Source organism: Rutidosis leptorrhynchoides, chromosome 6 (assembly GCF_046630445.1).
Source record: "Rutidosis leptorrhynchoides isolate AG116_Rl617_1_P2 chromosome 6, CSIRO_AGI_Rlap_v1, whole genome shotgun sequence".
NCBI classification, from domain to species: domain Eukaryota; kingdom Viridiplantae; phylum Streptophyta; class Magnoliopsida; order Asterales; family Asteraceae; genus Rutidosis; species Rutidosis leptorrhynchoides.
Genome location: NC_092338.1, coordinates 367107029 through 367122435, shown reverse-complemented (window position 1 = coordinate 367122435; position 15407 = coordinate 367107029). Strand labels below are relative to the sequence as shown.

Genomic DNA, 15407 nt, shown 5'->3' with positions numbered 1-15407 from the left:
ATTTAAACCAATTGTATCGTGGGGTTCTGGTTCTTTGATTAATAATCCCCCCCGACTTATATCCACATTGAGATACTCAGCAATTAATGTAATAAATATACCACCTCCTATTATACTGTGCGGTCTCATCCCCCTAACCATAGCTGATAAATAATAACCCACACAATAAGGTATACTTACAGCGCTTTGTGGGTCTCGAATACACATGTGGTAAAACAAATCCTGTTCATTTACCTTTTCCTTATTCTTACCTCGTTGTGTAATCGAATTGGCTAAAAACCTGTGAATTACTCTTAATTCAGCTCTATCTATATCCAAATAAGAGTAATTTCCCCCTTTAAATCGGTGATGGCTAGTCATTTGACTCCATACACCATGCGTATCAAAACTTTCGTCTATCCTCCTACCATTTAATATCAACCCTCGACAATCGGCAGATGCTAGCTCCTCAGGCATATATATACGTAAGGCCTGAGCCATGTCTAGTAGAGACATATGGCGCATCGAACCTCCTAACAAAAATCTAATAAAAGATCGATCGGTTAAACTAGCTACCCGATCATTTATTTCTATACTACATAATAATTCTTCACACCATACTTTATATACAGGTCTACGCATGTTGAATAATCGTACCCAATCGTTAAAAGTAGAATTACCATACCTCTGTGTAAGTAATTCTCTAATTGGCTCGGCCAATTCTACAGCTTCTAATTGTCCCGATTCTATTACCCTAGGTACTTCAACAACTTTAGAATGAAGAGTATGCAAGCCCCTTTGGTATTTTAGATAATCTATTCAACGTCTGTCTAATCTCAAGTTCGGGTGCAAATTTTCCACGTGCATATCTGAAAATGTCATAACTGGATAAGGTATATCTTGTTTGTAATGGTTATCAACATCCTGTTGTTCCGCATTCTCAGGAGGAGCATTGCGAGCTTAGGATGAAGATTCACCCCTTTCAGTCTGCAAAACACATCAAACACAATTTTTGTGCATCCAAATATGCATTAGTGTCAGCAAAATAACAACTTAAAACAATCACAATAACATGTTAAATCAAAATTAAACTTATACACATTTTCACAATTTTTCACAATTCTACACTTTTCCAAATAAGCACATATGAAAATGTATACAAAGCTCATAAGCATTTAACTCAAATAACATGTCAAAATAGTCATTACTAATAATTAAACAAGTCTCAATTGGCAAATATATCAAATAAATCAAGTTCATGAATTTTTGCCTAAAAAGTCCACTTTAATCTCTAAAAATCATGTTTAGGATCAATGTTTGGATCATTTAACTACCTAAACATGTTACACTACTCAATTAAGCAATAATTCATGACAAAAATCGGCCATAACCTGTTTATATCAAAAAGCCCCAAATTTGCTCAAGAACACAAACCCTAGATTACTCAAAATTTGAAGTTTAAGGCTTCTAATCATGTTAAATAGCATCAATCTAAGTTATACAAGCATAATACATAAGCAATTTAAGCATAATTACACTAAAAAGCATCAAAATCGAATTGGGTATAAAATTGCTCAAGAACACTAAATTTTCGGATTTAAAGGGTGTTTTGGTGTAGAAATTTACCGTTTTTCTTGAGTAATTCCTTGATAGCATCCTTCACAACATGATTTTGTGAAAGATTTGATGAAAAATGGTGAAAAAATACGAATTTGAGAGTGGTTTTTTTGGTTTATTTCGCAGTTTTTTGGTGTTGGTTGTGCACAAACTGATCTGTTCGGCTGTTTATATTTTTTCTGTATTTTACAAGCTCCGTGACTTGCGGTGTTTTTCTCTTTCAAACTCCGCGAGTCGTGGCCCCCTTTTTTTTTAATAATAATCTTTAACTTATAAAACAATTAAGTAATTAATTTTAAAATTTCGTTTCCCTTGTTATTTAGGATGAGGTCGTTTCGGATCGATGTCCTAGTCCGTCCCTCGACAAAATTTTAAAATTTGTCTATTTAAAGCGCGGTTTTTAAAAGCAAAGATTTTTGGGTTTTTTTATGTTTTTGGCATACTTTAATTCAATAAGATTAAAAATAATGATAATAAAAGTTCTCGTCCCTCCTTTGGGTAAAGCAATTTCGGTTCAACGACCTAGTCTTCAACTCACGACGAATTTTAAAAATCATATTTTTAATTTAGCGAAATAAAGTAAATTTTTGTTTTTATAAGCACACCAAACTTAAATTAAAAAATGCATAAAATTAAAAATTCACACCAAACTTAATTAAAAATTCATATTATAAATTCACACCAAACTTAAATTTAAAATGCATAAAATTCAAAATTAATATTAAAAATTTACACCAAACTTAAATTAAATTTTGTTTTTATACATACAAACTTATATTAAAAATATTAATTTTTTCAAATATTTACAATTTTAAATATATATTAATTTTAAAAACATGGTAAAAATAAAATTAAAAATCTTTTTGGCTTTTATCCCACTTTAATCAATCAAATATTATCAAAAATATGCGCCCCTCTTTTCGGTAAAGTAATTTCGGTTCCATGACCTAATTTAACTCATGACGAATTTTTGAAATATTTTGAGTTGATTGATTAAAGATATTTATACCTTAAGAATAAACGTTAAATTTCGCAGTGATGTAATAAATTTTTGTATGATATTAACAATTTCGGTCGCAAGACCTAATTTTATCGAATACCAATTTAATACTTTATAGCGAACAAATTAGCGTTTATTATCAAAAGGTTAAAAATAAAAATAAAAATAAAAAAAAACTGTACAGACTTACCTGTGAAATAGATTTCTTGGTGATATGCTCTAGCCCATTCATAAGATAGTCGGACTAATTGATTTTCCATGGCTACATAGGCGTAACCTCGAGCATTTAATGTTTTTTCTTCTAAACATATGAACGGTCCATCTCTGCATAAACTAACAAATTCGGTATTTGAATAGGTTTGATTATTTGAACATTTACCTTCGTGTGACCATTTTCCGCATTTGTGACATTTTTCAAGGTGTCGTGCTCTTCTTTTTGCTGCGGATTTTGATTTTCCTTTACCAAATTGTAACTTATTATCTTCGCATCTGGATTCTTTTCTTACTCCGTCCAATTTACCTCTGATTAATGATACTATTTCACTCGGAAGTGTGTCATTATTACGTTTAGTAATCAAAGCGTGTAACATTAGACCATGGTTTAATTCACATGAAGTCTTCATTTCGTAAAACCTAAAAAAAAAATAAAAATTCAGAATGGGGGGAGAAGACTAGTTCTTTAGGGTCTGCTAGGGAAAGACCATTCGGGTTCCATTTTCGAGAACTACACGAAAACAGAAAATCTAACTCTAACAGAAATACATAAACCTCCCTACACTTAGTTGAAATTGTGATTAACATTATTTTCAATTGAATCATCAACAACTTGTATATCTTTGACTTTTACTTCAATCCATTTGTTGATTTCCTCCGTAACTTTCACAAATTCAACTAACATCGCCTTTTCTTTTGGCGATAAATTGGATACTAATCGGTTACATAACTTAAAGTTTCCCTTAATCTTAGCATCGTGAATCCGTTTATAAAGTTTCTTCGTTGAACTGTTAAAAATGGGTTCATCTAATTTCGTATCATCAACGGTATTCTTTGTGATTGGATCATTATTAAGTGTTTTTTCATCTTCCCCACACTTATGCGTTTTTATTGGTCTAACAGTTTTGGTTGGTGGAGATCTAAACTTTCGGTTCACAAAGGTGATCGATGTATCACCATCCCTAAGTGTCATTCTATCTTCTCTTACATCAATGAATGCCTCGGTGGTTGCTAAAAATGGGCGACCTAGAATTAGAGGAATATCAAGGTTTTCCTCCATATTAATCACTATGAAGTTTGCAACAAAGGTCAAACTTCCCACGTTAACAAGTAAATTATTTGCTATTCCAACCGGGTGTTTAATGGTTTGGTCAAATGATTGAACACCTATTTTGGTTGGTTTTAATTTACCCATGCCTAATCTTTTGTATGAGGAAAGATGCATAATATTTGCACTTGCTCCTAAATCTGCGAGTCCATTATATACAGCACCATCATTAAGCAAGCAAGAAATGATAAATTCACCCGGGTCTCCTGCTTTAGTAAGTCGAGTTGGTTTGTAAACCTTTTTTGAGTGTTCTTTTCTTGGTTCTTTCACTTCTATTTGAACTTCTTGTTCACATTTTTCTTCGTTTCTTGGAATGGGAGGTTTGTATAAGAATTCTTCTTCATCACTCAAATTTGACTCCTTCCTATATTCCAATTTTAATTTTTCATATGTTGTTGGTAACATATTTATGTTTTCATTTTGAAGGTTTTCTTGGGTGGTGAAATTATGATTAACTTCATTGTCAACTTCCATCGGACCATGTATGTAATGTTTAACTCTGTGACCATTAACTTTAAATTCAATCCCATTTGAATTTATTAATTCTACTGTTCCGTATGGGAAAACTCTTTTGAATATGAATGGTCCAGACCATCTTGATTTTAATTTTTCAGGAAATAGCTTGAATCGTGAATTGAAAAGAAGAACTCTGTCTCCTTCTTTGAATTCTTTTGAATTTCTGATTCTTTTATCATGTCATTTCTTCGTTCTTTCCTTATAGATTAACGAATTTTCGTATGCTTCATGTCTTAATTCTTCTAATTCATTTATTTGACTTAACCGTAGACGTCCAGCTTCATGTAAATCAAGATTACATGTCTTCAAAGCCCAAAATGCTTTGTGTTCAATTTCTACTGGAAGATGACATGCTTTTCCGTAAACGAGTTTAAAATGTGTGGTTCCAATTGGAGTTTTGTAGGCTGTTCTAAAAGCCCAGAGTGCATCTTCCAACTTAATGGACCATTCCTTCGGATTTGATCCTATGGTTTTTTCTAGAATACATTTTAAAGCTCGGTTGGTATTTTCAACTTGTCCACTTGTTTGTGGATGATATGCAGTGGAGATTTTATGAGTTACTCCATATCTTTTAAGAACTTTCTTAAGTTGATTATTACAGAAATGAGTTCCCCGATCACTTATTAAAGCTTTCGGTGTTCCAAACCTTGCAAAAAGACGTTTTAAAAAGTTGACTACAACTCGTGCATCGTTAGTTGGGAGTGCTTGTGCTTCCGCCCATTTAGATACATAATCAATGGCTACGAGAATGTAGAGATTATTATGAGATTTTGGAAATGGACCCATAAAGTCAATACCCCAAATGTCAAATACTTCACATACTTGAATGACATTTTGTGGCATTTCATCACGTTGACTTATTTTTCCGGCCCTTTGACAAGCATCACAGGATTTGCAAAGAAGGTGTGCGTCTTTGTAAATTGTAGGCCAATAGAATCCAGCATCGTAAACTTTTCTTGCTGTTAGTTGAGGCCCATAATGCCCTCCTGTTGGTCCTGTGTGACAATGGTTTAAAATTTTACTAGCTTCATCTCCGAATACACATCGGCGTATTATTCAATCTGGACAACTTTTAAACAGATGTGGATCTTCCCAGAAATAGTGTTTTATATCACTAAAGAATTTCTTTCGTTTTTGGTATGATAATCCTTTTTCAAGGAATCCACATACTAAGTAGTTTGCATAGTCTGCAAACCATGGTATTTCACTATAATCTATCTTCAATAGATATTCATCAGGAAAGTTGTCTTGTATGGCCGATTCATTTAGAACTTCTAATTCGGGATTTTCAAGACGAGAAAGATGATCAGCGGCGAGATTTTCTGCTCCTTTTTTATCTCTAATTTCAATATCAAACTCTTGTAAGAGTAAGATCCAACGGATTAATCATGGTTTAGCATCTTGTTTCAAAAATAGGTATCTAAGAGCAGAATGGTCGGTATAGACCACCGTTTTTGCTAGAACGAGATATGAACGAAATTTGTCAAAAGCAAAGACAATAGCAAGGAGTTCTTTTTCAGTAGTTGTGTAATTCGTTTGTGCTCCTTGTAACGTCTTACTAGCATAATATATAGGTTGAAATCGTTTTTCAATCCTTTGTCCTAAAACGGCTCCCATTGCAAAATCACTTGCATCGCACATAAGTTCGAATGGTAGATTCCAATTTGGTGTTATCATGATCGGCGCATTAGTGAGTTTCTCTTTAAGAATATTAAAAGATTTGATACATTCATCTGAAAAGATGAATGGAGCATCCTTTTCTAGGAGTTTATTCATAGGAGTGGCAATTTTAGAAAAATCTTTTATGAAACGTCGGTAAAAACCGGCATGCCATAGAAAAATCCTAACTCCTCTAACATTGGTGGGATGTGGAAGTTTAGCAATTACATCTACTTTAGCTCTATCCACTTCAATTCCTTCTTTTGAAATTTTATGTCCAAGAACGATGCCTTCTTTAACCATGAAATGGTATTTCTGCCAATTAAGTACTAGATTTGATTGTTCGCATCTAATAAGCATTCGTTCAAGATTAACTAAACATGATTCAAATGTATTACCGAAGACTGAAAAGTCATCCATGAAAACTTCCATGCATTCTTCTATCATGTCGTGAAAAATCGCCATCATGTACCTTTGAAAGGTTGTAGGGGCGTTGCAAAGTCCAAATGACATGCGTTTGTAAGCAAAAGTACCATAAGGGCACGTGAATGTGGTTTTTTCTTGATCCTCGGGTGCTATTGGAATTTGAAAATATCCGGAAAAACCATCAAGAAAACAATAGTAACTATTTCCGGCTAATCTTTCCAACATTTGATCAATAAAAGGTAAGGGAAAGTGATCTTTTCTGGTAGCGTCATTTAATTTTCTATAATCAATACACACACGCCGTCCTGTTACAGTCCTAGTAGGAATAAGCTCATTTTTCTCATTTGTGATGACAGTCATGCCACCCTTCTTAGGCACGCATTGAACTGGGCTTACCCATAGACTATCAGAAATTGGATAAATTAAACCTGCATCTAGCAGTTTAATAATTTCTTTTTTAACTACATCTTGCATATTAGGATTTAGTCTTCGTTGGCGTTGCACATACGTTTTATGACCTTCTTCCATAAGGATTTTATGTGTGCAATACGAAGGACTTATTCCTTTAATATCATGAATCTTCCATGCAATGGCTGGTTTATGAGCTTTTAACACAGAAATGAGTTGAGATTTCTCATTTTCAGTAAGAGAAGACGATATTATTACAGGTAATTCAGATTCACCATGTAAATAAGCGTATTCCAAATGGTTTGGAAGTGGCTTTAACTCTAATGTTGGAGGTTCTTCTATCGATGATTTATATCGATATCTGTCTTCTTCTTTTAGCATTTGAATTTCTTCTGTTGTTGGTTCATATCCATTAGCTATTAGTGTAGCTAACATTTCAGTTTCATCAATTGGTTCAGTCCCTTCTCCTAAAGAACATTCTCCTGTTCCTTGTAATTCTGGAAATTCTTCTAACAATTCTGCATGTGAATCTATAGTTTAAATATAATAACATGTATCATCTGCAGATTGCGGTTGTTGCATAGCTCTATCAACTGAAAAGGTAACACTCTCATCCTCTATACTTAGGGTCAATTTCTTACCAAACACGTCTATCATTGCTTTAGCCGTGTTTAAGAATGGTCTTCCTAATATGAGAGGAACTTGAGAATCTTCTTCCATGTCCAGAACAACAAAATCTACTGGAAATACTAAAGTACCAACTTTAACTAGCATGTTCTCCATTATCCCTCTAGGATATTTTATTGATCGATCGGCTAGTTGTATACTTATTCTTGTTGGTTTCAATTCTCCAAGGTCTAGTTTAGCGTATAGTGAATACGGCATTAAATTTATACTAGCACCTAAGTCTGCCAATGCTTCTATTGAACTAAGACTACCCAGAAAACATGGAATTGTGAAACTTCCTGGATCAGATAATTTTTCTGGTATCTTATTCAACAGCACTGCTGAACAATTAGCATTCATAGTAACGGCCGAGAGTTCTTCCATTTTCTTTCTATTCGTGATCAGATCTTTCAAGAATTTAGCATATCTAGGCATTCCTGAAATCACATCAATGAAAGGAAGATTGACATTTATTTGTTTAAACATATCCAAGAATTTGGATTGCTCGGCTTCAAGTTTCTCTTTTTTCATTTTACTTGGGTAAGGAAGTGGTGGTTGGTATGGTTTAACATAAGGTTTAGCCTTAACTGTGTTATCTTCATTAACCTTTTCAACTACCGGTTCTTTTTCCTTATCTTGTTCAGGTTGTGGTTCTTGTGGAGTAGGGAATAGCTTCATCAGAAATTACAGGTATTTCAGGTGGTTTAAGTGTTGTACCACTTCTTGTGGTAATGGCTTTAGCTGTTTCATTTCGGGGGTTAGCATTTGTATCACTAGGTAAACTTTCCGGTTTTCTTTCACCTATTAACCTTGCTAGGTTACTTACTTCTTGTTCCAGATTTTGAATAGAAGCTTGTTGATTTCTAAATGCTTGAGCATTTTGTTCATTAGTTTGTTTCTGAGATGTGAAAAACTGCGTTTGAGTTTCAACTAGCTTCGTCATCATATCTTCTAAATTCGGCTTTTTATCATCGGTTTGTGGTGGTTTGTTTTGAAAATTAGATCTTTGCTGGTTGTAAGTATTATTGGATACTTGTTGATTACTAGGACCTTGTTGGTTGTTGTATGAAATATTTCGGTTATAATTCTGGTTTTGATTGTAGATTGGTCTTGGCGGTTGATAATTATTCTGATAATTATTTCCAGGCCTTTGGTTTATGTATGAAATATTCTCTCTTTGTTCCATTGTTAGTTCAATACTGAGACAATCTTTTGTCAAATGTGGTCCTCCACACTGCTCACAACTAATTCGTATTGAGTGTATATCTTTAGTCATCTTTTCCATTCGTCTCTCGACAGCATCTATCTTTGCAGAAATGAAATCTAAGTCATGACTAGAATCGGCTCTAGCTGCTTTAGATGATCTAACAATATCTTTTTCTTGGTGCCACTCATGTGAGTGGGAAGCAGTGTTATCAATAATTTTGTAAGCATCAGTTTCGGTTTTCTTCATATAAGAAACCACCAGCTGCTATATCGATGTCTTTCCTTGTAGTGATGTCGCATCCTTGGTAGAATATTTGTACTATTTGACAGGTGTCTAAACCATGTTGCGGACATCCTCTTAATAACTTTCCAAATCTAGTCCATGCCTCATATAGAGTTTCATTCGGTTTCTGTGTGAACGTAACAATTTCTTCTTGAAGTCTTACGGCTTTAGATGCCGGAAAGAATTGTTAAAAAATATTTCAACTAAAACATCTCATGTATCAATCGCCCCTTCAGGTAACGATTCCAACCAATCTTTGGCTTCCCCCTTTAAAGTCCAGGGATATAACATGAGATATATTCGTTCATCTTCAACTTCTCTTATTTTAAATAGTGTGCAGATCCTATTAAAGGTACGAAGATGTTCATTTGGATCTTCCTTCGGCGCACCACTAAATTGGCATTGATTAGTTACCATGTGTAGAATTTGTCCTTTGATTTCATAATCTGGCGCATTAATGTCTGGATGAGTAATTGCGTGACCTTGGTCAGTGCGTTTAGCTCGCATTCGGTCTTCCATACTTAAAGGTTCTGTTACTTCCATAATTGAATTTGTTGAATCTGAATCACTAGAGGATTCTGATTTAATGGTTCGTTCCTCAACAATATCTGTTTGAATGATTGGTGGTTCCGGAGGAAAAATTAATGGTTCAGGATCTATGAATTATCTCTGAATATTCTCCGGATTCTCAATTGTGAGGTCGGGTTCAAAAAATGGATTATCGGAAATTTGAATTGGAGTACTTGGTCGACTGGATGACGATTCTAAAGAAAAATCAACGGCGGTAATATTAGCTAGATGTCTTGATCGAGTTACAGGTGGTGAACGTACAAAAGGTGATGAACGTCTTGCTCGGTGCATTCACTGAATATCCTATTAGTTTTTAAAAGGAAAGAAAAATTATATAAGTTATCCAATTAATAGACTTTTCTGATTTTGCCCACGTTTCGAATAGCCAAAAGATGCAGCAGAGGGGCAGGATTCGTTTGGTCTCAATATAATTGAGGACTGTTTGGCTCCAATAACCCGGTCCACGTACAAATCCAACTATTACTACGAACCAGAAAATTTTGATGTCTATCAATTTAACCACTTAAAATAAATTTTTGTAATTTTAAGAAATTTAGATAAGAAGTAGAATAAAAATCTATGTCCTAAAACTAGAATGTCGAGAAATAAGAAAGAAAAAGAGCGCGTCGAAAAAGGTCAGAAAAGAAAAGGGTTGAAAAATAAAAGGCGTCGAAAAATAAGAAAGAAAAAAAAATGACTTATAAAACTTAAAAACACTCGACTAACCCAACCTTATTACTATCACTAACTTAAAATTAAAATTGCAAATTGAGATTACTAATTGGAGTGATAATTGATACATAGGTAAAAGGCGTCGAAAAATAAAAATAAGAAAGTAGCGCGTTGAAACTTAAAAAGGAACTAAAAACTAAAAATTAAAAGTTGCGTCTAAAAATATTAAAGCTTACAAGTAAAACTATATCCCAAATGGCAATAACTTAAAAAGGTACTAAAACTTAAAAAGGCGTCGCAAAATTCTAAAGCACCTAAATCTTAGTCTAAAGAAAAAGCACTTAAGGAATTTTACGGCAAAGCCTAAAATTCTAGAAATAAAAATAATTATGGCAAAAACTATAACTTAAAACTAATTACGAACGAAAAATACAAAAAATTACACTAAAACAAATAAAAATATACAAAATATAAAAATATACTAAAAGTTATAAAAAGTACAATTTTTATAAAAAATATTATTTTTATTTAATTTATTTTATAAAACTATTAATTTTATATTAATTAAACTAATTAAAACTAAATAAAATAAGAAAATTAAAACTAAATATTATAATAATAATACCCTAATTAGGGTTTAAATAATAATAATTAATTAATTACTCCGTATTAAATGCGAGATTAGGGTTCTGGTCTGGCCTGTCAGGGCGGCTCCGCGAGTCGCGGTTGGCCCGGTTCAATATCTCCGCGAGTCGCGGAGGTTACAGGTTCACGTGCACCAGGTTCAAATTTCGACAGGTCAGTTTTTTATTTATATATATATATTTTTTATTTTTCTGTTTTTAGTATTTGTATAAAATATTTATATTAATTAAATAAAAACTTATGTTTTTTTAAAAACTAAAATAAAAATAGAAATACTTTATAATTTTATAAATAAAAATCTTAAAACTAGAATTATATGTATATTTTTTTTTTGGTTTTTTAATTTTTATGTTTTAAATAAAAACAAAATATTTTAATAAAACTTATATTTTTATAAAATAAAAATAAAGAAACTTTATAAAACTTAAATATTTAACAAACTCTTAAAAATATTTATATTTATATTTTCTTTTTATGTTTTCGAATATTTAAAACGTATTTTTACAAAAACGTATTTTTATAAAAGTAAACTAAAAATAAAATTTTTTTTTTTATATATTAGCGTTGCGCTTCCGGCGTTTGTGACAACCCGGAAATTTCCAACCAAATTTAAACTTTAATCTTTATATGTTTCCGACACGATAAGCAATATTTGTTAAGTTAAATTTCAAGAATTTTAAACTATGTTCATACATTCATTCAACCTCGACCAAGTTCCAACGATTCACGAACCATTAAACGAATATGATTATATATGTATATGTGTATATATATTATAACTTGAAACGTAAACAAAATATTAGATTAAATACTTTATATGATTGTATCTGTTTCAAAATGTTTATCAATGGAATTAGAAGATAAGATCAAATGATTGAATTATCAGATATATTGAATTATGATTACAAGTCTCTGTTGAAAGGCCCACGTTGATTTGAGAAATCTTTCCATTTTAACAATATTCGAAAAATGGTAAAGTGATTTATAAATAAGAACAAATTGTCAATCATTGAGAACTAGACAAATGATAGTGGAAGATTGAATCTCATAAAGACTCGATTGATCTATTTAGTTTCAAACGTACAAAAACGTTTTCAGTTTAAAAAGAACTTTATTATTAAAACATATATAACTTTTATAAATATCTAGAACCACTTTTGACAACTCATTACTTAACTAGTATGATAAAGATAACGATATTTATATTTTATTTTATTAAATATATATAACGATTTAAATTAATATTATATATATTTATACGCGTATTATATGTACATAGTTTTATACTTTTACTATACTTAAACTTTACCTTTACTTTATTTTTCCTTTACTTTAACTATAATAATTCACTTTAATAATTCATACTTTAATAATTCACTTTAATAATTCATAATTTAATAATTCACTTTAATAATTCATACTTTAATAATTCACTTTAATAATTCATACTTTAATAATTCACTTTAATAATTCAAAAATCTATTATAAATAGAATTCAATAGGTTTCATTATTTCATATAAACTTGAAAATATTTTTCTCTAAACTCTCTCAATCGATTTACATATATATATTTACTCCGTATTATTTCAAGATAGTATTAGTATACATAAAATATTACGACGGAGTGCTGTCCGAGTGATTTCAAAATTGTTTTTCGAGTAGGATAGGATTAAGGAAATTATGGGTTATAGCTATGGAGGTGATTGAGTATGGTTCATGGGTATGCTCGTGAGGTCAATATAGTGTTTATCATTTCCGTTGCGTCTACGTACCTTTCCTGCAATATTGAATCTCAATATTGATACGTGAGTACTCATAATTTAACTTTTACATACTAATAGTGTATCCCTGACTAGTGCTCGAGTATTTAGAATTATGCATGCTTGTACTTTTGATATTGCCCTTAGACAGGTTAGGTTGAATCTTGAATTAGTTACACTTACGGTTGAGATAAGGTATAAGATATGCATGTCCTTGGAAAGCTAGCGAAAAATTAAGAACTTTTCCTTTAGATATCGAATGGTTTCGATGAACGGATTAGAAGTTATAATCAATTGAATTTTCGATATTTTTATTAAAAATGATTATTATTATCGTCGTTTTTATCGTCGTTCTAGTTTTATCTTATTATTATCATTATTATTATCTTTATCAATAAAAGGGATTTATCATTAAAAATTGTTATTTTTTATTATTATTACTATCGTTATTATCGTTAAAGTTATAATTAGTATTATTATTATTATCCAATTATTATTATTATCCAATTATTATTATTATTATTATTATTATTATTATTATTAGTATTATTATTATTATTATCATTATTAATATGTATATCATTATTTAAAAATGGTTATTGTTATTGTTATTATTATTATTACTATATTATCATTAAGATAATTATTAGTATTATCGTTAATAATGTTATAGTAACTATCATTATTAATATTAGTGTAATTAAAACAAATATTTGTAGCACCTAATTATTTTGATTACTATTATTATCATTATTATGAACACGATATAAAAGACGATTAAAAGCTATTAAACGAAACGATTAGGAAATAATGAGTAAGAGTATCATGATGAAATTAAAATATTATAAGATATTGATTAAGATAAAATTATCGTTCTTATTATTTTTATCATTACTATTATTATTAAAAGTATCGTTAGTATTAAAACTATCATTTTAACAAAAATTATCATTTTAATAGAAATGTCATTGTTACTATAAAATATCATTATTATTATTATTTTAAATAGAATTATTATTTTAAAGATAATATTAAAAATTATCGTAAATATTAAAGTTATCATTATTAGAATTATCGTTTTATCATAATGTCATCTTAGAAATTATAAATATTGATATTTTTATAATAATAATTATTATTACAAAATATTACAACTTTTACTTACTATCATTATAGATATTATTTTATCAAATAAATATGTGATACAAACATATTTTACTACGTGTAATAACTTACTTTAATAATACCTATCATATTATCTTTATGATATTAAATGAACCCTATAAATTTTATTACTTAATATATATAAAAGTATATTTTATTATATAAATTTAATATAAAATTTTATTTATTAATAAATAAATTATATTATTTGCTCTAAGAAATCTTTTAAAAATATTTAAAAATATAAAACGACGATATTTAAACTATATATTAATCATGTATAGATTTTTGGAAATTATTTTGAGTCAAATTTACTTTTGTTGACTTTTGCATATTAGTCTCGAGCATTAGGATTGTTGTACACTATGACTTGACCTAATTTGTTAGACAAATATTGACCAACATATAAATATATATAATTAATTTAGGTTCGTGAATCCGAGGCCAACCTTGCACTTGTTCAATGACGTTATATGTATTTTTACTACGAAATACAGTATGGTGAGTTTCATTTGCCTTTTTACCCTTTATATTTTTGGGACTGAGAATACATGCGCTTTTATAAATGTTTGACGAAATAGACACAAGTAATTGAAACTACATTATATGGTTGAATTATCGAAATCGAATATGCCCCTTTTTATTAAAGTCTGGTAATCTAAGAATTAGGGAACAGACACCCTAATTGACGCGAATCCTAAAGATAGATCTATTGGGCCTAACAAACCCCATCCAAAGTACCGGATGCTTTAGTACTTCGAAATTTATATCATGTCCGAAGGAGGATCCCGGAATGATAGGGGATATTCTTATATGTATCTAGTTAATGTCGGTTACCAGGTGTTCACCATATGAATGATTATTTTTGTCTCTATGCATGGAACGTATATTTATGAGAACTGAAAATGAAATTCTTGTGGTCTATTAAAATGATGGAAATAAATGATTATGATAAACTAATGAACTCACCAACCTTTTGGTTGACACTTTAAAGCATGTTTATTCTCAGGTGTTAAAGAAATCTTCCGCTGTGCATTTGCTCATTTTAAAGATATTACTTGGAGTTTTTCATAGCATATTTCGAAGAACGTTGCATTCGAGTCATTGAGTTCATCAAAGATTATTATTAAATCAATTTATAGTTGGATAGTGGATATTATGAAATGGTATGCATGCCTGTCAATTTTCGATGTAAAGAAAGTTTGTCTTTTAAAAACGAATGCACTGTTTGAAAAATGTATCATATAGAGGTCAAATACCTCGCAATGTAATCAACTATTGTGAATCGTTTATAATGTATATGAACGGGTCCTTTCAGCGTTTAAGCTAGATTTTAAGTTCCCCGGCAGCGGCGCCAAAAATACTTGATGTTTTCGCTAAGGGGTATAAAATACTATTAAATTTTACAAGAAAATACTATTAAATACGATACAATTTTACACAAGATATTTATTTATTTATAGAATGGATATACTTAAACCTTGCTACAACACTTATAGGCAGTGTACCTAATC

General features: G+C 30.6%; 1 non-coding gene across 1 annotated transcript; it reads left to right on the top strand.

Annotated features, from left to right (window-relative positions):
- Positions 1-9134: 9134 nt before the first annotated feature.
- LOC139856423 (small nucleolar RNA R71) lies at positions 9135-9241 on the top strand. Its single transcript, XR_011761905.1, has one exon. It is a non-coding gene; the product is annotated as a small nucleolar RNA R71 (small nucleolar RNA).
- The last annotated feature ends 6166 nt before the right edge of the window (positions 9242-15407 follow it).